This window comes from Vombatus ursinus, unplaced genomic scaffold, assembly GCF_900497805.2.
Source record: "Vombatus ursinus unplaced genomic scaffold, bare-nosed wombat genome assembly UNPS02014813.1, whole genome shotgun sequence".
Lineage (NCBI taxonomy): Eukaryota > Metazoa > Chordata > Mammalia > Diprotodontia > Vombatidae > Vombatus > Vombatus ursinus.
Window position 1 is genome coordinate 35,536,543 of NW_020954591.1, and position 27,373 is coordinate 35,563,915.

General features: G+C 37.1%; 1 pseudogene; it reads right to left on the reverse strand.

The window, feature by feature from the left end:
• Window positions 1–16,207: 16,207 nt before the first annotated feature.
• Window positions 16,208–21,861, reverse strand: LOC114054385 (annotated as a pseudogene).
• Window positions 21,862–27,373: the final 5,512 nt, after the last annotated feature.

Genomic DNA, 27,373 nt, shown 5'->3' on the forward strand with positions numbered 1-27,373 from the left:
ACTTTGGTGGGTAATTATCACCTCCAAGATCAAATACAAAATTTTCTATTTGCTGTTCAAATACCTTCATAACCTAGCCCTCCACTCATCTTTAAACCTCCCTGTAAATTCTGAGATGGAGAGGACTCAGAAAAGATCACTGATAGGGTCTAGCATCGGTTTTAGGGGTCTGGGCCAATCTTTATTACACACTTCATCAACAATTCCTAATGTTTCAGGAAATGCTACCTTCTGCAGAACCAAGTCTCTGTTGGCCTCTCCAATGCATCCAGCATGCACATATCTATTCAGACAACAGTGCTAACATAAGACTGATGTGCTTTCTAGATGCATTCTGATGTTCTTGAATTAGACTGCCATGATTTCTGGTCCAACTTTCTAGGAGGAGCAATTAAACCCACTAATCCATTTCCCTGAGCCTTTGAGAGTAGGTAAACAGTCCTTTTGGCCTCAGGAGCCAATACTTGAGAACATGTCTTGGGATCCATTTGAATCCATTTTATCTGTCAATAATCATAAAAGTTGACTCTCTGAAGTAATGTGTCCTAGTTCACCCTCTTTTTAATTGTCTCAAGCTAGACTAGGTGCACCTCTTGGTGCCCTTCACCTAGTGCTCAGTTAGAACAATCTAAGGCTGTCTATGTCTTCTGCCTTCACTACATTTTGGCTAATCTGCATGAAGGTTCCTAGTACTTTTCTCCACTTGTCTTATGGGTGATAGAAAAATAGACAAAGGATAGCTGTTTATTCTTCATTTCAGAAAAATAGACAAAGGATAGCTGTTTATTCTTCATTTCACCAAGTTGTCTCTGTAGGCTTGCTAAGTATTCCTACGCTATGAGTTTAGGATCTAGGGATTTCAAGCAATGTATGAGATCAAATGCAGGTCCATCAAGAATTTCTATCTGCTTCCTTTACTTCTCCAAATCAGTTCCGTCCTCCTGCTGCTGCTGCAGTATTTCAGGGACATATCTAATCCGGGATATGAATATTTTATTCCTAGAGTGTGAAAACATTTCTGAGGAGTTCCTTACCTTGGCATCATAAGTCCCTTGAATTTGAAATGGCTGTTCCACAGATTACTCATATCCTGAGCTGCCCCTGCTAGTTCTTTACTAAATCCTTCTCTCCCTATTGACCTCCTTCCTCATCTGCAGTGGTTGGACTAGTAACCAGGGTCCAAAAAGTTTTTATGATGTTCAGCTCTGCAGGGATGCTGTAATAAATGACTGATTCAGACAATTAACCCAACCCATTGTGTGCCTTGTCTGGCCCTTTGTATGCTCTGAAAAGTACCTCACATATGCTCAAATAGGTCATACCAACACAGAAAGTAGACATAAATACTTATTCTTCTGTAGGGTATTAGGCAAACCCTATGCCAATAGTACCTTGTAGGTAACTACTATAACATTTGGTACAAACTTCCCAATCAATTGGTGGACACATTCTGATGTTTAGCATAAATCCTAAACAGCAACACAATTATTCATATTTAAGCATACAACAATGTAACTTACAGTCAAACAACTAGTCTGGCTTGTAAAAGACAAATCAGAAAACCTGCTGTTAAATTATAGCCAAAGAAAGGAGGGAAAAGAGATATAAAATATAAAGGTAAAATTTTTCAATCAGTTCCTGAAATTATAGGATATCCAATGATAGCGATCAAAACATATTCAAAACATAGCCACCCAAGGCACCCTTACTCATACACAGACCTCTCAGAAACGATATGCCAATTTTGAGAAATTCTGTGAGCTAGATCATGAACACTCCACTGAGCAGACAGTAGACTCATTAGTTCAAAACAAAAAGCTTTTACTCAAACTATAGAGCAAAGGACAAGAAAATATACACTCCCCTGGACATATGTGGGGTACTGTCTTCCAAAAGATGTCTTATCACCTGTTAAGGAGAGTATATGTGAAGGGAAAATATGTGACCAGGGAAAACACACATAAGGTATACACACAGTCAAAACATGTGGCCAAGAACATGTAAGTATAGGTACATATCAGGAACCTATATAGCCATAGCATCCCTAAAGATGGCACATGTATAGGGGGTCTTTCTTTCTTTCTTTCTTTTTTTTTACAGAAAACCTCTGAAACTTTTTTGAGTGATGTGCTCCAGTGATACCATCAAGTTGCTCTTTGCTAAGTGTCACATCTCTAATCTCTTTTGCAGAAAAAACACACTTAGCATCTCTGCTAAGTCTGTTGTCTCCACTGCATGTTGCATTGTCTCTTCTAGGTGTTTCTACTGATATCACGGTCACCAAAATTTTCTCTGATACAGAAGGAGATAAAAGGAGAAGAGCTCAATCCCCCAACAAAAATGTCCAGAGCCCAGAGTTGTATAAAGAGTTGTATAGTGACAGGAAAGCTCTTGACACAAACATAGAAGACAATGACCTGAAAATATCTACAAGTAAAGTCTTAAACAAAAATGCAGAGTGGACACAAATGAATAAGAATTCTTAGAAGAGTTTTTAAAAAGAAAAAAATAAACAAGATTTTAAAAACAAAATGAGAGTGTAGGGAAAGAAATGGGAAAGGAAATTATAGTTGTGGAATAAAGATATGAAAAGAAAATTAACAGTTTCATAAGAGAAGTACAAATCTCTCTGAAGAATATAACTTCTTGAAAATTAGAATTGGCCAAATGGAAGCTAATGCTTCCATCATCAAGGAATAATAAAAGAAAATCAAAATTGAAAAAAATAGAAGAAAATGTGAAATGTCTCATAGGAAAAACAACTGACATGGAAAACAGATCAAGGAGAGACAATTTAAAAATCACTGGACTACCTAAAAGCCATGAACCATAAAAAGAGCCTAGAAATCATATTTCACAAATATTAAAAGAAAGCTGCCCAATTATCTTAGAACCAGAGAGCAAAGGAAAAAAATTTAAATCCACCAGTCACCTCCTGAAACCCCAAAATGAAAACTCCCAGGAATATTATGGCCAAAATCCAGAGTTCCCAGATTAAGGAAAAATACAGAAATAGCCAGAAAGAAAGAATTCAAATACCATGGAGCTAAAGTTAGAATCACACAAGATTTAGTAGCCACCACTTTAAAGAAACAGAGAGTTTGTAATATGAAATTGCAGAAGTCAAAAAATCTAGACTTACAACCAAGAATAACCTGTCAGGAAACACAGTATAATCCTTCAGGGAGAAAAAAATGGAACTTTAATGAAATATAGGATTTTCAAGTATTCCCAATGAGAAGACCAGAGCTGAGTAGAAAATCTGACATTCAAGCTTAGGACTCCAGAGAAACATAAAAAGGTAAACATGAGCAAGCAATTATAAGAGACTTTAAAAGGTTAAATGGTTTACATTTTTATATGGAAAGATGATATATGTAACTCCTCAGAATTTTATCAACCCTTGGGGTCTTAGAGGAAGTCTAATAACTAGACTGAGAGCCTATATACCATCTTATTATACTTAGATGATTTCAAAAGAATAATGGAAGGGTAGTGAAGACAGATGCATTGGGATTGGGGGAAGGGAGACAAATAATGGGGAAAATTATCTCATAAAAGGAAGTGTGCAAGAAACAGTTTCTATAATGTAGAGGGCAGAGAAAGGAAGCAAGTGACACATGAACTTCACTCTCACTTGAACTTCACTCTCACTTGAACTGATTAAAGGAAGGAAGAACACACATACACACACAGCTGGGTACAGAAATTTATCTTATCCAACAGAAAAGCAGGAAGAAAAAGTGTTAAGAGGAGGCAAGGGAAAGGAGTAAGAGGAAGCTTAGATTAAGGGATACAGTGGTCAGAAGCAAAATAGACTCTTTTTGTTTGTTTTTTTGCTAGGCAATGGGACTTGCTCAGGGTCACATGGTTAGTAAGTGTTATGTGTCTGAGGCTGGATTTGAACTCAGGTCCTCGTGACTCCAGGATTGGTGCTCTATCCACTGTGCCACTAGCTGCCCTCTTTTTTTTTTTCAACAAATTTTTTTTTTTTTTGGTGAGGCAACTGGAGTTAAGTGAATTTGCCCAGAGTTACACAAGTAGTAAGTGTTATGTGTCTGAGGCTAACTCAAGGGCTGGTGCTCTATCCACTGTGCCACATAGCTGTCCCCCAAAATAGACTCTTAAAGAGGGGACAGGGGAAAAAAGAAAAGGAAAAGTATAAAAGAATAGAAGGGAGGGAAATACATAATTAGTGGTCCTACTATGAATGTGAATGGGATGAACTCACCCATAAAACAGAAGAGGATAGCAAAACAGATTAGAAACCAGAATCCAACAATATATTGTTCACATGACTTACACTTGGACAAAAAGTTAAAATAAGGGGCTGAGTAAAATCTATTATTCTTCAGCTTAAGTTAAAAAAAAAGGCAGAAAAAGTTTCTATAAGTGAATTTCTAGAAAACTGAGTCTAATTAAAAGAATATGAGCTTTTCCTCAATTGATAAATGATAAAAGGATATGAATGCGCAGTTTTCAGAGGAAGAAATCAAAGCTATCAATATCAATAGCCATATACAATTGTATTACATATATAATAATAATGAGAGAAATACACATTGATACAGCTCTGAGGTTCCAGCTAACACCCATCAGATTGACAAAGTTGACAAAAAAAAGAAAATGAAAAGTGCTGGAGAGGCTGTGGGAAAGCAGGTTCTTTAATGTACTGTTGATGGAGCTGTGAACTGATTCAATCATTCTGGAAAGCAATTTGGAACTGTGCCCAGGAAAGCTATTAAATTATGCATATCTTTTGACACAGAGAAAACTGTTAGTAAGTCTATGGCTCAAAGAGATCAAAGAAAGAAGAAAAGGAACCAAATCAAAGGAAAAGAGGAAAATGTACAAAAAAAAATATTCAGAGCAGAATTTTTTTCTGTAGCAAAGAATTGGAAATTGAAGGGATGCCCCCATCAATTGGGAGATGGCTGAATAAGTTATGGTATATGAATGTGATGGCACACATATGATTAATGGTATAGTTTCAGAAAAACCCGGAAAGATTTACTTCTATGAACTGATTCAGAGTAAAGTGAACAGAACCAGGAGAACAGTTTATACAACAACACTAACAACTCAACTCTAAAACAATCAACTCTAAAAGACTTACTCTGACCAATCACAGTTCCAAAGGACTCATGATGAAACATGCTATCCACCTCCAGATAGAGAAGTAATAGACTTAGAGTACAAATTAAAGCAAATATTCTTTTCCTTTCTTCCTTCCTTTCTTCCTTCCTTCCTTCCTCCTTCATTCCCTCCCCTTCTTTTCTTTTCTTCCTTCCTTCTTTTCTTTCTTTCCTTCCATACCTAATTCAGGAAATTATTTTTCATGACAATGCATGTTTGTAATGGGTTTTATTTTTCTTGTCTTCTCAGTGAGAGAGGGGGTAGAGTAGAGGAAAGGGGAAAATTTGGAACTGGAAAAAAGATAAAATTGGGAGAACTTTACAGAAACACATTGGAGGAGCAAGAAGAAAATTGCTTTTTGGATCTATGGACAGGGAGAAAGTTCATGACTAAATAAATGATAGAGAGAATCACACAAGATAAAATAGAAAATTTTAATTTTATAAAATTAAGAAGTTTTGTACCCCCAATCTAATATAGTAATTAGAAGGGAACACAGGTGACTAGACAAAAACTTCACAGCACTTTTTTTCTAGTAAAAGTCTCATATCAAGATATTTAAGGAACTAATTCAAATTCATAAGAGCCATTCCCTAGAAAGTAGACAGTTTTCAAGGAAGAAATTTAACATATAAACAATCAGAAAAAATGTTCTAAATCTCATATAATTAGAGAAACGCAAATTGAAAGAACTCTGAGGTTCTACCTCACACCTATCAAATCACATTAGCAAAATTAACAGAAGAGGAAAATGACAAATGTTGGCAGGGTGGGGGGAATACAAACACAACAGTGCAGTCTTAGTGAAGCTATGGATTTGGTGTAACCATTTTGCAAAGTAACTTGATATTACGGCTTGTAAACTTTACTAAATTGTTCATACCTTTTGACCCAACTACCAGGTTATTCCTCAAGGAAAGAGGAAAAGGATTTATATATACAAAAAAATGTAAGGTAGCTATTTTCATGGTAACCAAATTTGAAAACCAAAGGGCCATCTTCCTAATGGGAAATGGTTAAACAAATTGTGGAATATGTGTGAAATGGAAAATTACTGTGCCAAGTAATTATGAAATGGACAGTTTCGGAGGAAACTAGGAAGACCTCTTTAAACTGATGCTAAGCAAAATGAGCAGAACTAGCAGAACCAAGGCCTTCTAATACCTCCCTTTCCCTTTCATACCTGCTCCCTACCTCTCTGGAGGCCCTGATTAGTATATTGCACAGTGGGTGACTGCTCTGGCAGCAGGTGAATAATGCTGGTTCTTTAAGGGAGAGTATCTGGCTTTTTTGCTTCTGTAAGTGTAAGATGGCTATCCTGGGAACAAATTGCATCAGAGGTTATTTCTGAGTTCCAAATGCCTGTGAGTCTCTCTCTAAAATTCTTGGCTTGGTGAATGCATGGTTGAAGAGAGTAGCATTTATAGCATTTGAACTCAGAAGTTGTGTTCTTTTAATTTCTTATTTAATTTTTTTTGTTAATGTTTTCTGTTTCTTACATCACCATGTTATCCCATGTATCCTTTCCCCATCATGACAGTCATCCCATATGACAAATAGTACTTTTTTAGAAACAAAAAGTCAGCACAACTGATTGATATATTGAGAAAGTCAAAAACATATGCAATGTGTAACATTTGTAGACCTCCCACTTCCCGAAGGGATAGCTGGGGGCTTCTCCTCATATCTCTTAAATTGAGCCCCACTTGACCTTTATAATTTTGTTACATTTACTTTTAATTTTTTTGGTGTGTCCTTTCCATCTAAATTGTTATAGTTACTGTGTACATTGTTTTCTTGGTTCTGCTTACTTCACTTTGCATCAGCTCATATAGATTATTCCATGTTTTTCTGTATTTATTACACACATCATTTCTAACAGCACAGTGGTATTCCATTACATGCAAGTACCATAATTTTTTTATTCATCCCCCAATTGATGGCCATCTATTTGTTTCTAATTCTTAGCTATCACAAAAAAAATGCTCCTGTAAATATTTTGGAGCATATAGGAACTTTTCTCTGATCAGTGGCTTCCTTGATGTATTAGCCCAGTAATGGAATGTCTAATTCAAAAGATATGGACATTTTAGTCACTTTATTTGCATAGTTCCAAATTGATTTCCAAAATAGCCATACCATTTCATAGTTCCATCAAAAAAGTATTATTGTGTCCCCTTCCAATACTGACTGTTGCCATTTTTTTTGTCATTTTTCCAGTTTGCAGGGGGTATGGTGAAACCCCAAGTTCTATTAGCATTTCTCTTATTATTAGTAATTTAGAGTGTTCTTTCATGTTGTTGTGAATACCTCACAACTCTTCTTTTGAGAATTGTTTGTTCATATTCTTTGACCATTTATCCATTGAGAAATGTCTATAGTCATATATAATTACTAATTGTTTATATATGTTGGATACCAAACCCTCAACAGAGAAATATGATACAAAGATTTTTTTCCCCTTCAACTACCAACTTTTTTTTTTTTTTTTTTTTTTTTTTTTTTTTTGTTAACAAACAAAGTTCTTTATTTGAGGTTATGGCTAGGTCAATCAATCAACCAGCATCTTTTAGGCTCCCATTATGTGCCAGGAATTGGGTACATACACAGGGAGGAAACAGCCCCTGCCCTCAAGGAACTGTCTCCAGGCTGGTACATTCTTTCCTTGCTCTCAACCTTTTGCTAGTGAAATATTGTCCATTCTTTAAAACCCAACTCAAATATCACCTCCTCCAAGAAACCTTCCCTATTACAACATTCACCAAGTCAGCCAGGTTCACAACCTCAATGCTCGCCTGGACTCCTCCCTCCCCCTCACATCACATGGCCAAGTGGGTGTCAAGTCTTTAATTCTACCTTCATTAAATATATTTTTTTTACTTTTTTATTAATTTATTTTGATTTATCAATAATCACTTCTACATGCTTTTGAGTTTAAGATTTTTCTCCCCCTTCTTCCCCATCACCCTCCCCAAGATGGCACATAATCTGATGTAGGCTATACATTTACATTCATATTAAACATATTTTCACATTAGTGATGTTGTAAGTAAAAATTAAAACCATTAGGAGGAACCATGAGAAAGAGGAAACAAAACTCAACAGAAGAGAAAAAAATTAGCAATTTGGCTTCCAGAGTTCTTTCTTTGGGTGTGGATAGCATTTTCCATCACAAGGTCTCTGGAGATGTCTTAGATCCTTGTATTGCCAGGAAGGGTTAAGTTTATCAATATTAGTCATCATGCAATGTGGCTGTTATTGCGTTCAATGTTCTCCTGGTTTTGCTCACTTCACTCAGCATCAGACCATACAAGTCTTCCCAGGTTTTTCTGAAGTCAGCCTGTTCGTCATTTCTTATAGCACAATAGTATTCCATCACATTCATATACCACAGCTTGCTCAATCATTCCCCACTTGATGGGCATCCTCTCAATTTCCAATTCTTTGCCACCACAAAAAGAGCTGCAATGAATATTTTTGTACATGTAGGTCCTTTTCCCACTTGTGTGATCTCTTTGGGATATAGCCCTAGAAGTGCTATTGCTGGGTCAAAGGGTATGCACATTTTTATAGCCCTTTGGGCATAGTTCCAAATTGCTCTCCAAAATGGTTGGATCATTTCGCAACTCCACCAACAATGCATTAGTCTTCCAATTTTCCCACATCTTCTCCAACATTTATCATTTTCCTGTTTTGTCATGTTGGCCATTCTGACAGGTGTGACATGGTACCTCAGAGTTGTTTTGATTTGCATTTCTCTAATCAATAGTGATTTAGAGCATTTTTTCATATGACTATAGATGGCTTTAATTTCTTCATCTGAGAACTGTCTGTTCATATCCTTTGACCATTTATCAATTGGGGAATGGCTTGTATTCTCATAAATTTGACTTAATTGTCTATATATTTTAGAAATGAGACCCTTATCAGAGAGACTGGTTGTAAAAATTCTTCCCCAATTTTCTACCTTCCTTCTAATCTTAGTTGCATTGGCTTTGTTTGTGCAAAACCTTTTCAATTTAATTTAATCAAAATTATCTATTTTGCTTTTCATAATGTTCTCTATCTCCTGTTTGGTCATGAATTCTTCTGTTCTCCATAGATCTGACAGGTAAACTATTCCTTGCTCTCCCAGTTTGCTTATAGTATCAGCCTTTATATCTAAATTATGAACCCATTTTGACTTTATTTTGGTATATGGTGTGAGATTTTGGTCTATGCCTAGTTTCTGCCATACTCTTTTCCAGTTTTCCCAGCAGTTTTTTTCAAAGAGTGGGTTCTTATCCCAGAAGCTGGGGTCTTTGGGTTTATCAAATAATAGATTACTATAGTCATTGACTACTGTGTCTTGCAAATTTAACCTATTCCATTGATCTAACACTCTATTTCTTAGCCAGTACCAAGCAGTTTTGATGATTGCTGCTTTATAAAACTACCAACTTTCTTATCCTAGATGCACTAATGTTGTCTGTGCAGAAGCTTTTCAGTTTCAGGTAAACAAAGTTATCTGTCTTATCTTTTATAAATGTCTCTATCTTGTTTGGTGAAGAATATACCTCTTACCCTTGGCTTGAGAGATAAATGACCTGTTTCTCTTCCAATTTTTATGATTTATTCTAACATTTATGATTTATTCCAATTTTAATGAACTTTTATATTAAACTCACATATACATTTAGAGGTGAAATGTGGGGTGAGGTGTTGGTCTAAGTCTAATTTCTGCCAGATTACTTTACAGTTTTCCTTACAGTTTTTTTTTTATCATATATGGAGTTTTTCCCTAGGTACCTTATGTTTTCCACTATATTAAATACTAGGTTATTGAGTTCTTTTGTTTCTTTTCATCATTTCTCTTGATATTCTAGACCTTTATTCTTCAAATGAATTTTGTTCTTTTTATCAAGCTCTCTAAAGTATCCTCTTGGTAATTTGATTGACGTAGCATTAAAAGTATAAATTAATTTTGGTAAAGTATCGTCATTCTTATTATATCAGCATAGCCTAGCCAAGAGCACTGAATATTTCTCCAGCTATTTAGGTTGCTCTTTAATTCTTTAAGTAGCACTTCGTAATTGAAACTATACAAGTCTTTTTTGTGCTTTGGGAGGTTGATCTCAGATATTTTATGAATTTTGTAGTTATCTTGGAATGGGATTTCCTTTTCTATTCCTGGATCTTGTGTTTTGTTAACATATAGAAATGTTACTGATTTTTGAGGATTTTATTTTGTAGCCTGCAAATTTGCTGAAACTATTGTCTCAATTAGTACATTTGCTGATTCCCAGGGTTTTCCAAATCAGTCATCACATCATCAGCAAAGAGGAATAGTTTTATCTCCTCCTTACCTATTATTATTCCTTTAATTCCTTTTTCTTGTCTTATTGCTATTGCTAGCATTTCCAGAACTATATCAAATATTAGTGGTGAGAGTGGGCATCCTTGCTTCACTTCTATATATGTATTAGAAAAGATTCTGCTTCTGTTGCATATGATGATTGCTTTTGGTTTTAGATAGATGCTTTTAATGATTTTTTTTAAAGTCCCTCTATTCCTGTACTTTGTGCAGTTCTTAGCATAAAGGAGTTTTGTACTTTGTCAAAGACCTTTTCTGCATCTATTGAGATGATGATGTGGTTTTTTGGATGTTTTAGTTATGTTTAATTGTTTTCCTAATGTTGAACCATTCTTGCATCCCTATTATAAATCCCACTTGATCATAGTGAATGATATCTTGGATAAATTGCTCTAGTTTGTTTGACAGGATTTTGTTTAAAATTTTCTAGTGAATGTTCATTATTGACATTGGCTTATAGTTCTCTTTCTGTTTTTATCTTTTGCTGATGTAGGTATTAGTCTGATAAAGAGATCTGTTTCATAAAGGGATTCTGGTGGGATTTTTCTCAATTTTTGAGAATAATTTGTGAAGTAAGGATACTAACTGTTCTTTCAAAATTTGCTAGGGGGCAGCTAGGTGTTGCTATAGATAGAGCACCAGCCCTGGAGTCAGGAGGACCCGAGTTCAAATCCAGCCTCAGACACTTGACACTTACTAAAGCTGTGTGACCCTGGGCAACTCAGTTAACCCCATGGCCTAGCCAAAAAAAATTTTTTTTTGATAGAATTCTCCTGTGAATCTATCAAGTCCACAGGTTTTTTTTTTCCCTTTGGTAGTTCCTTTAGAGCTAGACCTAGTTCCTTTCCTGAGATAGTTATTAAAAATCTCTATCTGGTCTTCTGATAGTTTGGTTTTTATATTTTTGAAAGAATTCCTTTCTTATGTGTTATCAGTTTTGTAACATATAACTTTGCATAATATGTTCTGATTTTTCTTTGTTTTTTTCTTGTTGTGCCCATTTACTGTTTTATTTATTTGGTTTTCTGCTCTCTTCTTTTTAATCAGATTTGCTAAGGGTTTATCAATGTTATCAGTCTTTTTAAAGACCAAACTTTTAGTTTTATCATTTTATGGGGTTTTTTGGTTTCCAATTTATCTATTTCTCCTCTAATTTTTGTGTCTTCTTTTGTGCTTCCTTTAGGTTTGTAATTTATTTTCTAATTTTTAAATACACATTAAATTCATTAGTCTTCTCTTTTTCTATTTTGTTAATGGATGATTGTAAGGATGTGAATTTTCCTCTGAATACTTTAGCTGCAATCCAGACATTTTTGTATTTTTTTTCCATCATTATTATTTTTTTACATAATTATTTTTCCTGTGATTTGTTCTTTGACTCACTCATGATTTAATATTTCATGGTTAAGTCTCCATTTGAGTCTTTATGGTTTATTTGTGGTCCCTGGATCAATTTCTTATTGAATTATAGCAAGTATGTATTGACTATTTCTGCCCTGGTATGTGATCAGTTTTTGTAAAGGTTTATTGCAGTACAAAGAAATATGTATATTCTTTTGCTGTCCCATCTAAAAGATTCCATAAGTCTTTTAACTCATTTCTCCAGCAATTTATTCAGTTCTAGATTTTCCCTTTTGTTTATCTTTCTGTTTAACTTATCTAAAACTGATAGAGGGTTATTGAAGTCTTCAGTCACTATCGTGTTGTTGTTTATATCTTCTTGAAGCCCAGATAATGTTTCCTTTGTGAATCTGGTTGCTAAGACCAAACAGAGATAAAATAAGAAGAATATAAGTTTATCACTGGTACTGTTTTGTTGTCTATGGTTCCTCCCAGCATAATATAGTTTCTTTTTTTGTCCCTTTTTAAAAATGTTCTTGCTTTGTCTGTTAGCACAATAGTAACACTTGGTTTTTTTTGATTCATTTGATGCATACCCTTTTTTTCCCATTCCTTCATTTGTGTGTGTGTGTGTGTGTGTGTGTGTGTGATGTCTTTGTTTTTTAAATGTGTTTTTTATAAGCAAGAGATTGTAGGGTTTTGTTTTCTTAACTAATCTGTTACTCTTTTTCTTTTTATTAGATTGTTTAATCCATTCGCATTTAATGTTATAAGCATTAGGTTTATATTTTTTTCCTTCTATCTCTAAAATTTGGGGGTGAGGGAAATGATTTTCCCCCCTCTTCTACTATATAAACACAGCATTATGTTCCTCTACTTAAATATATTTTTTAAGGTGGCCCTGGTCCCACTGACTTTCTTACACTCCCCCCATCCCCTCTTCTTTGTTACTCTTTTCCCTTTAGGCTATTTTGTTGATTAGTTCCTCTCTCTTGATTTTATCTGGCTATATATTTCTTGACCCTCCTTTTTCCCCCTAGTCAGGTGGATTCCCACTTCCTCTCCTACCCTTCAGCTAGTCCTGTTCATTAGTTTTCTAATTTCATTTTTTGCTTCCCTTTCTAAAAAGGATTTCTTTCACTCTCTTTGTTGTCCACCTTCTCTGTTTCCTCTAGATCCTCATTCTCTGATTCCTGACATCTATAATCACCTGATTTCCTTCTTTTCTCTGTATTCTTCACACAGTCAAAGATTTCAAGGTACCCATTTTACCTTCTGCCTTCTAGATGCTTCCTGCCATTGCCCTGTAGGTCTTACCCCATGGATTTCCCTTTTCCATTTTGTTTCACTCTCAGAATAATGCTTATTATTACAGATGGCAGAGAGTATAATGCTCCATGGTAGGGCACCCTACTTCCCTACTGATCTATACCCTTTCTTATTGATCTTTTTTTTTTTAATCTACATTTGTCTCTGAAATCTCTTCTTTGTATCCATGCTCTCTCACTTCTCCAGGTGCCAGATGCCCCCAGAGATTTCAACTCCTCTTCCTCCCTGGACAAGTAGCCCTTTCAGGCACCAAATCCCCCAGGCCTCATCCAGTGAAAGGTCCTATCTCCCTTCATCCACACAAATGTTCACCAGTGGAACTCACTCCCATCTCCAAAGTAAAACCTCCTAACTTTCCTGTCCCTTAGTCTTTCTCCCCTCCTCCTCACCCACTCCCCTGTTAGACTCTTCTCTTTCTGTGATCACATTCTCCTCACTGCTAGACCCCATCTAACCTTGACATGTCTATTACTCCTCTTTATCCTCCTGTTGCCCTCCCCCTCATTTCATGTACCCTCCCATGCTGTAATGTAGTCCCACAAAAGAAATATTCACCTGTAGGTAGGGTGTTGCCAGATTCTGTCCATAATGTCCCCTGTTCCCCTCTTCACAGTTATCTCTACCAGATTTCTGCATTCAACCCTATCTCCCTGTGTACTTTTAGAAAGAAGTCTCTTACTGGTCTTTCTGTCATCCCTGTCACTGTTGCTGTCTGTATTTATTCACTCCTCCTGCATTTTTGTTGTTTGTGGTGTTCAAGATGCAAATATATCTCTTCAATTCTGGTTTTCTTTCTAAAAATGTTTCAACTCTTATTATTGAAGGCCCATCTTTTGTCCTGTATGATTAAGCTCAGATGTGCAGACTACCTCACCCTGGACTGTATTTTGAGCTCCAATGTTCTTTGGAACACATCTTATTTCCTCCTTTTTCCAGTGGGTGTAGAATAGTCTTGTGTTATTGGAATATTCTATCATTTGTATTTGGAGGTCTTTCTTGTAGTTTCTGAATTAGATTATTAAATGTAACTGCTATATGTCTTGAAGCTTGTGGTCCTGGGTTTCTTTCTGGAGGTGATCTGTGAATTCTTTCAACTGGAATTTCATTTTCTATGTTCAGAAGTTCTGGGTCGTTCTATCATGGCATTAAGGTTTTTTTGTCTTGTCATATTCTTCTGAGAGAACTATAATCTTTGGATTGTCTTTGTGTACCCTGTCTTTGAGATCTGTATGTTTTGCTTGCATAGTGAGCATATTTTCTTCTAATGTTCTTCTTTTTTGCTTCTATTCCAGGTTGTCTTTCACTTCTGTATATTTGTGTTCTCAGTCTATTGTTCTCTCTTTTGTTTCTTTGGTGAGGCTTGCCATCGCAGATACACACATTTCTATTCTGTTCATTGTTTTTGCAATACAGTACATAAATTTTGCTCTCATAATTCTCATTTCTCAATACAGTACATAGATTCTGCTCTCATAATTCTCAGGACATTATAGTTCCATGTCCTCCTCAAATACACAGGGTCCTCTGTCTCATCAAGTGTTGGATCATTTTCCTTTGTTTTGCTGTATTCTTTCATAGATGCCTGAACTTGTTACTAGATCTAGAGGCCATATTTCCTTCTGATGTTACTGTTTTTTTTCTATTGAATTATTTGTTTTATGTTCAGGGCCTTTGAGATTTCTTCTACCTGGAATCTTTGGTACTTTCAGTCTTACCCTCCCCCATACACCTCCTTATTTTCCTTATCACTCTCTTCTGACTCCCCTCTAATTACGGTTTCATATCACCTGGGCTGGATCTTAAAACCTCTCAGCCTCCTCCCACACTGGACAATTCATGGTTCAGCAGCTTATGTCTCTGCCCCAATTGATTTTGGGTGCTCAGAACTGGCCCCAGCTAGATTCTGTGTTCTTTCCTCAGACTTACTATAGTGCTGCACAGCTCCACTCCCACCCCACCCCACCCCACCCCACCCTCACTCCCACAGTATCCTGTCCTGGTGATCTGTTCCACTCCCTCAGTTCCTTGGTTTGCTGGCCTGGCACCAGCAGTTCAGAGCCTGCCTTTCCCAGCACAAGTAGACGCGGATTTCCATAGTACCTACATTGGTGCTTCCAGGTTTCAGCCCCCAGCAGGCATGAAAGGAGCTGAAGTTGCTTGTCTTTAGCACATAGTTTATGTTTTGGAGAGGCTTGAGAGGTCATGGGGTTCAGAGAAAATGTCTATTCTACCACCCTGTTGCTCACATCTAATTCCTTGTTAAATAAAGTTGGTTTTGTTGCATTTTATGATTCCCAAATGACTCATTTTTTCAGAGTAAAAAATTTATTTTCAACCATAACTCCAATAAGTTGTTGTTCAGTCAGTGTGCAATTCTTCATGACCCCATTTGAAGTTCTCTTGGCAAAGATACTGGAGGGCCATTTTCTTCTCCAGCTCATTTTACAGATGGGAAACTGAGGCAAACAGGGTTCAGTGACTTGCCCAGGGTCACATAGCTAATAAATGTCTGAGGGAGGATTTGAATTCAGGAAGACAATTCTTCCTAACTTCAGGCCCAGCACTCTACTGCCATAGCTAACTGTCCCAAATAAAGATATTATTATAAAGAAATATAAACCTAATTTTTATGTTCTTATTTGAGAGCTTGCTTATATTCAGTTGAGAGATACAAACTTTGTTGTTATCTATGATCATTCCAGATGGGAATAGAGATAGGCTACTACTCTTCTAGTATAATAGCAGCAAAAAGTCAAAAGCCTTACCTAAACCATGCCCAAAGCTCACCATCTAACACATGGTGGACATATTAAAGAGAAACTATGAAGTATTTTTTTCAATATTCTTACTCCAAACAGTGCAGCAAAAGCAACAGCTACATGTCCTTTGAGTTCTTTACTACCCACATCTGGAATTTAAAATTTCCAATACTTCTCTATTTATAGCCCCATGGAGCACTGGTTCAGCAGAAAAGTCAAAAGTAGGAGTTCTTTATTTTCTAATCATTGCTAGGAGTTTGAAAATTGCCTTCATTAAAGGACCTGCAAGTTAGGCCACTGCTACAATTAAATCTCTTGAAAAGCAACAATGATGGAACTTAACTGAATCTTTTCATTAGTGCCAACAAGTCTGTGTTCAACATCTGCCATTTTGAATAGTAAATGCATTTGAACTGGAGGTAGAAAGTCAACTCAATATACAAATAAGTTTATCTCTGTCAGGACATCATGCAAAGCCTAACCCTTTGGAGTGTTCAGTTCCATGATATTCCTGTATGTTCTGGTAATATCTTGGTTTAGCATCTAGTCCAGAATACTGGTGATGTCAGACTTGAGTGGGTAGCCTGTGTGGGTATGCACTGTCTCTTTTGTCACCCTCCCAAAATCCATATTTGTGCTCTTTAAAATGTTAGAGCCTTTTGCATACCACCACTAGAAAGGGTGATGGGTTCTTCCATTCCTTTTTACTTATGTCAACATTTTCTTCTATGTATATTCTAAGTAAAGGAGCATTAACTCTGGAGTCAAGGGGCTCAACTGATATCTTGTACATTGAAACTGCAGGATAGGGATGATCTTTGATGGATAATCACAGATGAAGTAGAACCTGGTGTCATCAGCAAATTTCTTATTCTTCTCATGGTATTCTGAGCATCCTAGGTTATGACATCTGCCTCAAACAATATCACAAGTTCAAAACTTTTCTTAAATATTGTCCTTATGCTAACAAAGTTCAAGATTGGTCCCTATACTATATCTATTCCTTGGTCACCTGAAACATTTAATTTCAGGATAATAGAGTTAAACTGTTTGTCTTTGTAAAGTTGCTTAGTACAAGCCAGGATGGTGGATGACTTTTCTGTTCCTGCTACAGCCATAAAGGAACTTCACTGATAAATTTTTGAATAGTGGTTATTGTTGTTGTTCAGTCCTTTCAGTCATGTTTGTCTCTTAATGACCCAATTTGGGGTTTTCTTAGCAAAGATACTGGAGTGTTTGTCATTTCTTTATGAGATATTAGATCCTTCAATGACTGTGGTTGGTGTTTCTCAACTCAGGGCAGGCTCTTATTCTTCATGGCAAACTGTTGCTATTGCTCCCAGAAGGCTGGGACCTCTGTGGCTGGCCCTGAGGGAATGGACAACTCCTCAGGAGCAACAAATAGGTCAACATTCAGGTTCCCACCATGGTATGCACACTCCCAAATAACTCATTGCCTTTTAGCCCTCAAGCCTGAATCATTGTATTGAGCTACTTTAGGTTTGACCTAGAATATCAGGAGAAAAGTAGCCATTAGAAGCTTATTACATTTTTCAGTAGAAGACTCAATGACAGCGAGATTCATTATACATAGCCAAATTAGAGTTCTTGGCTTTAAGTAGGCTATCAACAATAAATTTTGAGACTATGTACATGAAACTCAATAGTGGCAGATGATGGTGGTGCAATGGATAAAGCACTAGGTCTAGAGTCAGGGAGATCTGAGCTCAAATTTGGCTTCAATTACTAGCTGTGTGACTCTGAACAAATTACTCAACTGTTTCTGTCAGTTTCTTTAACTGTAAAAGAAGAAGAATAGCACCTACCTTGCAGGGTTGTTGTAAGGATCAAAGGAGGTAATATTTATATAAAAAATACAAAAAGCCCACAGTGTCTGCATATAGTAGGCATTATATAAATGCTTATTCCCTTCCCCTTCTCCTACACATGGCAATTTACTGAACTATGTCACCAAACACTAAGTTGAATACTGCCTGGTAAAGTGGTTTTGGTGATAGCCAACCATGCGCATTGCCCATAAGGCAAGACTAACACAGATATAAATGCACTATCCTATAGGCTCATATGTCTGCAAATATGGTGATACCCACAGAAGGTAAGACTTGAAGGAAGCAAGACCACTAAATAAATGTACATGAAAGGCAGCTGAAAGTCTGGGATTTTCAATGCAGAGTATGCTATCAGTGAATGTAAACTTTATGGTGCTCAGCTGTCCTTATATATCCTCACAGTGAGAGTAAATGCTTGGGTGAAGGTCTATGACCAGTGATAGAGATCAAGAAACAAGGGCATGACTTTCAGGGATTCAAGCTTTACTGTTCAAAGAATACCCTTCAGTTGGGAGAGCAGAAAATTGGAACAAAAAAGTGGAATGCTGTATCCAATTATAACTGATCCAATCCAACAAACAAGAAAGCAACTGGCTTTCTCTATGTCCATTAAAGCACTACTTGGTGAAGATGGACACACAAATGAAGTGGTATCTGAGATGAGTCTTGAAGGAAGCTAAGAATTCTAAGAGAAAGTGAGGAGGGAATGCAATCCAGGCATATAAGACAGCCTGTGAAAAGGAATGGAGGTGGGAGGCAGCTAGGTGGTGCAGTGGTTAAAGCACCAGCCCTGGAGTTTGGTGAACCTGAGATAAAATCTGGCCTCAGACACTTACTAGCTGTGTGATTCTGGGCAAGTTACTTAACCCCTACTGTCTCAAAAAAAATAAAAAAGGAATGGAAATGGGAAATAGAACGTAGGGTTCTGAAAACAGCAGGTCAGGTCAGTTTGGCTCAGATGTAAAGTAGATAAGGAGGTATAATATCAAATAAATGTAGAAAGGCTGAACTCCAGTGGACTGGAGCTAGACTACCCTGATCCCATTATATTGCTAAAAGAGGTAGCCACTGATGAAAACTGGTTCAGACTAATCCAACAAAGTTAAGGTCTAATAGTATATCTCGGAGCCTCCCCTTGCTTCCCCTCTCATAGAATAATATCTGGGGAAAAAAATTAAACCCTCAAAGTTTGGGAGGGATACTACAAATCAGGTTATGGGAGGGCCAGCCTTTAGAAGTAGACCTCATTTATACTGATGTGATCTGAGGAACAAATATCTGCCCCTAAATAATTCTTTGGCCACTCTAGACCCTAAAAACTTACATTATAGATTTAATCCTTTGGGGTCTTTAAGTGTCTTTTCTTAACATGTAAATACACTGGGAAGGGTTAAGCTTTTTTTTTCCTCACCAACTTAGTCTGGTCTCAGTAAGAATGGAACTAGGAAGGGAGATGAAGAGGCACTGAGAGAGAAGATAAGAGGGCATTCTCAAAGACATCTTTCATTTTATCTCATTTAGATCTTAGATTCAATTCCACTTTCGAACTCTAGGTCTGAGAACAGAAATGAAATCAACAATATCATTCCTCAAAAACATATGTCAAGTATTTGTCTATAATTTAAATTACCATTCCCTCTGACTTACCTGTCCAAAACACTCCCCTGACCACCACTCCCCTATGTGTGGTCTTTCCTTTTAGATTATTTGTTCCTTGAGGTCAAACACTGTCTTGCTTGCTTATATTTATATCTCTAGCACTAAGCACAGTTCCTGGCACATAATAAGTATTTAATAAATGTTTTTTCTTTCATTTATTTATTCATTGATTCTTTTACCAAAACCTAGCTTCATCTATTGAAGGATGGATTCCATAGCTAGAGACTGCCTCCAAAATGAATTGGTTGATTCCCACTGTTGTGAGATAAACTGTTGGAAGGAACCACTAATTGTATAAACATATAAAAACAAGCCTTTATCAAGAACTCATCTCATTTTTCCCTTTTTCCTTTCTTCCAAAGAGAATCTGAGTATGCAGTAGATTGTGCAGGTGAAGTTCCTCACTTCCAGAAGCTATTAATGGCTGCCTTTGAGGTGGAGGCACATGACAGAGGTAAATATGCATATGCTCATTTATGTGACTGCAAAGGAGAGATCCCAGGCAAAGTTAACCCTATACTTGGGAAGAAAATGGATTAAACCTCTCAACCAGATGATTTATGAGAGTTCCTGAGGGTTGCCTCTGTAGGAGCTCCAAATTCGAGTCCAGATTTTTAGTCAAAGAAGGGTACTATATGGATAGTGCCATCCTGGAATCTAACCATCCTGCAATAAAATAGTGATTTCTGGGCACCCTTGTGGGCAACTCCAAATTCAAGAGTTTATGGAGTCAGATTTCAATCAAGAGTAGAAGAATTTCCCAAGCACTATGTCTCTTAATAAGAGATCACGTTATGTGGTTATCAGCGTTGGGAAGAGCAACAACTTAAAATTAGATCTATGATACAAGAGAGAAAAGAACCTAGACTTTGCTCACTACTGTTATTATGAGTTATTCTTATGGTATAGGAATAATATGAACAAGGGTGTTGTTAGTCTAGCAGTTTCAAGTACGTTTCTCTTCTGATGGGAATCCAAACAACAGGATGGTACTGTAAATATGGAGTGCTTTAGGACACTGTATTAAATGGAACCCACTAAAGAAATAGGAGGATGATGGTGTGGTGAATGTTTGTGGATTATTACGAGTCTTTTACGTGTTTTCTGAACTGGTTGTGTGATCCTGAGGTTGTTAGTTTTGGGGGGGTTTTTTGTTTGTTTTTGTTTTTTGTTTTTTGGCTACATTTTCTACATGCGTAGCTACATTTGCTACATTTTCAGAGAGATGGGATAAACACTCTGCTGTTCCCAATAAATGCATACTTGAAGGTTTACATAGGACCTAGGTAGGACCTAGGAACTCTACTGTCTGCATTTGTGGAAATCAAGACACAAGCTATATTCTGAAATTTCCCATGGGGAACTCTTGCTGGGAGCATTATAAACCAAAGAAAGGATAATCTGAGACTATTAATAAAACTAAACCTGGTCTGTATAAGCCCAGGACCTGAGAATTCTGGGCCATGGGTTATATTTAGTTATCTTTTGTGAAAGAACCAATATCTATTAGTTTCCCCCTCTGTTCCCAAACCCTACCCATAACAAGGATTAGTTTTCCCTAAAAGGCAACAAAGCTGTCCCTGGATCCAGATTAGTCCCTATTTCCGCTTCCTTGTCACCTATGGGCATAAAAAGTCCTACTTACGTGAAATCTCAACCCTCCAAACTGGTGGATGTCTGAAGATCATACAAGTCACTACACCATACCCTGACAACCCGATGGAATGGAACTGAGTCTTTAGAAGCGATATGCTATTGTATCTTTGATGTATATCGTTGCTATGTTATGGATAAATAAATCTCCATTTGTTGTCTCTTCAATATGCTCACCAGTGCTTCATTTCATCCCCAAATCTGAATAGGGTGTCAGTGTCAGGTCCAGCCTTAAAACCCTTTATATATTTAAATGTGACAAAATCAGACCTCAGGTTCCAGAACAGAAATAATCCCATCACTAAAACATAGTAGGCATCCATTAAGAATTTGTTTAATGAGTATTAAATCAATGAATAGCTTATTTTGGATGTTGAGCTGCTTCTGCAATGAAGTGATACCATTGAACCCCAATCCTGACCCCTATATCTGGAAGAGACAGATGTGTCACAGCCTGAAAAAAAAGTCAGGAAATACTGCGACCAATGGGATTATGTTCTGACAGAATTATTCAATAAATGCTGTATTCTCCTCCTCTCCTGCAACCAACAGAAGACAATGTTTACTCTAAGACAGTCTTACTTAAACTTTCATCCACAAACCATGTCAGGAATACTTGGGCACAGCACAGCACACATTCGAAGATGACATGAAACTCAGTTCTAAGTGATTTAATTACTCCCAGGCACAAACACAACCTTAGGCTCATAATTTGAGCATTTCTCCTTGCTCCCCACCCCAGTTCTAGGATACAGTATGCCTTCTTCTTCTGTTGTTGTTGTTGTTGTTGTTCAATCATTTCAGTCATGTCCAACTCTTCATGACTCCATTTGGGGTTTTCTTGGTAAAAATACTGGAGTGGTTTGTCATTTCCTTCTCCAGCTCATTTTAGAGATGAGGAACTGAGGCATACAGGGCCAAGTGACTAGCCCAGGGTCACACAGCTAGTTAAGTGTCTGAGGCCAGATTTGAATTCAGGAAGATGAGTCTTCCTGACTCCATACCTGGCACTCTTTCCACTGTGCCACCTTGCTGACCCTTCCTTAATTCCAAGTGACTGTATCTTTACCCTTTATATGAGACACTTCTAGGAAATCTGAAAGTGACATTGCTCCTTTTATACTTCAGAAGATCTATGATTTCATTCATGTACATACCAAAATGTATCACAATCCCTTCACACCTTAGTAAATAGTTCTACACGTAATTGAGGACCATGAAAAATCATTAGCTGGTGACCCGGCCTCTGGTGATAAGCCTTTCTGAACTTAGGCAGTTTGATTCTCCGATAACAGAAACAATGTCCATTTCCAGGAACTGCTATAATTTGGTCTCCACTAGTATGGTCTTGGAGAACACAGGGTCACCACCACTCTTGAATGAGCCATTGGAGTAGGACTTTAGTGGATGAGATATGACATTCACTCCAAATATGAGAGGATGCTATATTTATGTGAGAATTATCCACACATCTTCACCCATCTTTTTAGTTTTCTATCTCCTACTCTTCAGCTTGGGTGTAAGGAGAGGGAGGTGGCACTGTAACTAGGGTAGAGAAGACCAAGTAGATAGCACTGCAGTCACATTGTTAAGGATTTTCCCTGTAAATGCCATTTGATGCTCCCTTGATCCCACAGCCTCACCTTTTTTTTTTTTTCTCTCAAGTTTGTTTGGGCAGTTTGTATAACTGCTATTGATTATGGTGAAGTTGAAAAGCAATGACCACACATAGCCCTTTCTTCCTCTTCCTTCCCCCCCTTTATGATTCTCCCTCAGCCCTGCTACCATTCTGTTTGGAAGTTTTCCAAGCACTTTACAGACATGATCTGATAACTGGTGTAATTTCCACAATGAACTTTTTTTTTGGAAAATTATAGCCAGACAATGTGTAGGACAAGTTCCAGGGTGAGAAGATGGAAACCAAGTGTGAAGAGGTATACATGTGGCTATGCACATAAATTGTGTGTATATAAGTGGGTGTGTAAAACTAAAGTTTTCCCATTTCAGAAAGATTTAGTCATTATCCCTAAACTTTTTATAAACTATTTTTTAGTGCTTTACCTCTTTCACAATACTTTAATTTTAAAAATATTTTAATTTTTTTTCTTTATGACAGTTTATTTTAATATATAATGAGGTAGATTTACATGAGAAAATGACAATTAACAAAACTCATTAGCAGTGTAGGAGCTCCAACAAATGGTCACTAGCAATGGTCAGCCTTGCACAACAGCCTGGGCTAAGAGAAGCACCAGTCCAGGGCCTAACATTTGGAATTAAAAGCAGATATCTATCTACACAGAGGAGAATCCAGAACAGGGTAAAAAGAAATATGGGACAGGAAGTGAACAATAATGAGTGGAATGGGGAGTGGGGAAGAATTCTTCTTGATCAGAAGAACTCTCAATTGGTAAGACAGGATGAGGACAAGAAATTTGGAAAGAATATAGAGGGAATAATCCAAATGGGGTTTTGCCCACCAGTAGAAAGAGCTCTGGATTTGAGAGTCAGGAGGTCTGAAATTTTAATTCTGACTTTATCATACCTCACTATATGACTCTGGGTAAGTTACATCTCATTCTAAGTTTTCTCACCTATAATGAGAGAATTTGACTAAATAATCTCTGAGTATTTCCATATAAACAGTGGAACACAAAAAGAGTTATATATGAGACTAATTCTTAATCTCATGCCACATTTTTAAAAGCACATAATAAATCCCATACATTACTTTTAGGATTGTCCTGCTTATTTGTGTTTCCTTCTCAATTTACTTCTGTTTTCTTTGGTGCATTTTAAAAAATGTTTCAATGGCCCTCTTTTTTTGGGTAAGCTTTTAAGTTTATTTTAAACTTGAATACAAAATAAGAAAAGTAAAAAAAAAAACAAAAACTGCCATGTACACAGCAGAACAGGAGAGGATTCAGTACAAAACAATATATTTCCATTTCAAGAAAACCTATATAGTAAACACTACCCACTGTTTTCAAAACTATCCAGCTTTTCTCTGCTTCCTTGTAGGTTTTCTTTTGTTTCTGCTGTGCACTTTTTACTTTTTTTCCTTCCCCCTGCCATTAAGCATAGATATGTGTGTGTACATAGATATATATATATACACACATACACTCACACACATATATACAGATATATATATATGACTACTATGCTTATTTCCACTTGTCTTTTTTTTTTACAACAGTATTGCTAATCCTCCCTCTCTAGCCTCCCCTACCAATTGAAAGACCAAGTAAAAGAAAACAAAAACCCTTGTGACAAACAAGCACAGACTAGAAAAAATAATCTACCATGTTAGAAAATGTGACATATATTTTCTTTGTGCACCTTAAATTTATCACCTCTATGCCAAGAGATAACACATTTCACTATAGGTCCTTGTAATTGGTCATTACTTTCATCAAAGCTCTTAAATCTGTCAAAGTTGTTTTTATTTGCAATGATATTGTCTTTACATAAGTTCTTCTCCTGGTTCTTCACATTTCACTCCACTTCATTTGACCCAGGATTCTCTGAAATTATCTGTTCTGCCATTTCTTATGGTATAACTAAGTTATTTTGTATTACTAAGATTCTGCGCTTCTAAAACTTGTGTTACCCCCTGAAGAGCTGGTAATGAATAATACAATCATATACAATCACCCAGCCTCACCTTTTGCCTGGATAACTCATATACATGTTTAGCTCCAAAGTCAGCCATAGTGTGCTCTATCAATGGTCATATCGGATCCCTCAAGCTACTGTAGACAACACATTCTTAGATCATTAGAATCAAGCGTAATAGAGATTCACATTGCTGTTCCAGGAATTTATTTGGTTTGGGATTCAAATCTATTCATAATAATACTCTAAGCTTCCACCTACTGAATTCTCATTTTTAGATGGGTCAGAATATATCACATGACTTTGTATGTCTGTGAGAGTAAAAACAATACTTAAAATGGAACAGATTATGATATAAAGAACACATCAAAGGACAAAGCCTCCCAGACCTCATTTAACTATGAGTCTATGAGTCCTGGATCTGTAGTAGAGTCACTCTGAATCAATAGGGTTAGGGCTAGGTATAGTATAATTTGCCACAGATGGCCATTAAAGCTACTGCATTTTGATATCTAGGTCTGCCACTGAACATCCCAGTAAGTTCCCACCCTTTCCTTGACTCCCCTTACCCTTGCCCTTGGCAGTGTCTTGGAGGAACAGTGTGGTCTCAAGTGCTATAGGGCCACACCAAGTCCTCAGACCTAACATTGGGAGGAATGAGAAAAGCCCTATTTATCTGCCATGGTGCCATCACATCAGCCCTCGTCTATCATCAACAGAAGTTGGAAAATGTCAGTAACACCCCAGCAGGATGGTATGCAGTTCATACTCCCCTTTTTTCTCTACTTATCTTCTTTTAGCTTTGTGTTTTAACTTTCATGCTCCTCACTCTTTAGCATTTCTTTTTTTTCCTGGTTGAGGCAATTGGGGTTAAGTGACTTGCCCAGGATCACACAGCTAGTAAATGTTAAGTATCTGAAGTCACATTTGAACTCAGGTCCTCCTGACTCCAAGGCTGGAGCTCTATCCACTGTGCCACCTAGCTGCCCCTGCTCCTCACTCTTTAACCTCTCATATGAGTTTACATCAGCACAGGAGGTCAATCCTATGGTATGAGGGCACTGAAGCTGTCCCACTAATGGCAGCTGCTCCAAAATGTAGTTTGGAGAAACTTGGGAGTAGGTTTATTGAAGCATGATTCTAATATACCAAAAGTTAGAACAAAGAGAGAACCTGAAGACCATCTAGCTCAAAGCACTCATTTTATAGGTAAGATATAGATTTTATAGATATGACACCTAGAGATGTTGTGTCTTGCTTAAGGATCACCCAGTTAATGACAGAGGCCATGTTAATTCATACTTCCATACTAGTTTTCTGAATTCCCTGGGATAATTTCTCAATGCCAGTCCTAGTAAACCTTTACTTAGTTTCCCTGTGTCTCTACTCCCAAATCTTACAAAAGGTATCCAGACTCCTTACCATCATGATGTTCTTACTTCCTTCACCTTGCTCTCTCCTCCCAATTTCCTGCTTTTTTGATTCCAACCTTTTCCTTCCTCCCTACTTTCTGGCTTATTTTGGCATTTGCTTCCCTCTTCTCAGCAGGCACCAGAAAAGACATCCTTCCTCTTCTCCTCTTAGGTTGAGGGAGATATAATTGGGCAAACTGCCCCCTGGGGGAGCTCCTAGGCTAGCAGCCTCTGCCTGTGTCCCAGCAGTACCAAGCCTTGTCACAACTTCTTAAAGATGCAAATTGAGAAGCAGCCTTCATAATCAAAGAGTGCTGCTAATTTTCTGACAAGTATGCAGATTCTTGCCCTGCTTTGCCTGGGTTTATTTGTTTTATTTAGCAATAAATTTAATACAAGCTCCCTGAAGCAAAGAGGCAGATGAACTATAAACTCTGAATTTTGAGAAGCCTTAGTTACTAGGTTAGTGTGATTTTTGATACCTGCTTAAATTAAATCTCTGAAATTTGACATGGATTAGATATGAGGTTTTCTGGCTACTGGATGCTCCAGAGTACCTGCTAGAGAGCTTACAAGGGATTATTTGATTACTGGGGCTTTAATTTCTCACAGAGACTAAAGGGAAAGACTTCTGACTTGGGTGTGGCATAGATAAGCAAGAGAACACATTGAATTTTTATATATGCCCTGCTGTTAATGGGATCTTCACTGACACCCCAATCCTTCTCAGGGCCCTGAGCCATATGATGCATTTGACTGACTGAAAACTGATTCAGATGAAACTGGCCTCAAGAGGTAGCAGCAGTACAGGACAGTGGGTCCCAACCTGTAATAGAAGAGATTCTTGGAATTACTGCAAAACGAAGGAAAATTCATATGTGTACCAAACATTGTCATTTTGAGCTTTATTTAGGTCCAACAATGTGGAATAAGACTCATTTTGATGATTTAACAAACATACTTTCTGTACACTGAACATATTAATGATTTTTCAAACACTTATTGGTGTTGTGAAATACAAGTTCTTTTAAAAGTATTATTGTCATATTATCATCATAGTTTTTTGGCATCTTAAATTTTCTTAAAGAATGGATGTTAACAGTACAACTACTGGAAGAAGGGAGTCTTCAAAATTTTTTTAAATAGGTATCCTTAGACTCAAAAAGGTTGGGTACCACTGGCACAGTAGAGAGGGTGACAAACTTGGGAGCTGTAAGATCTATACTCTAATTCTAGCTTTATGAACGGCTCATTATTTTACCT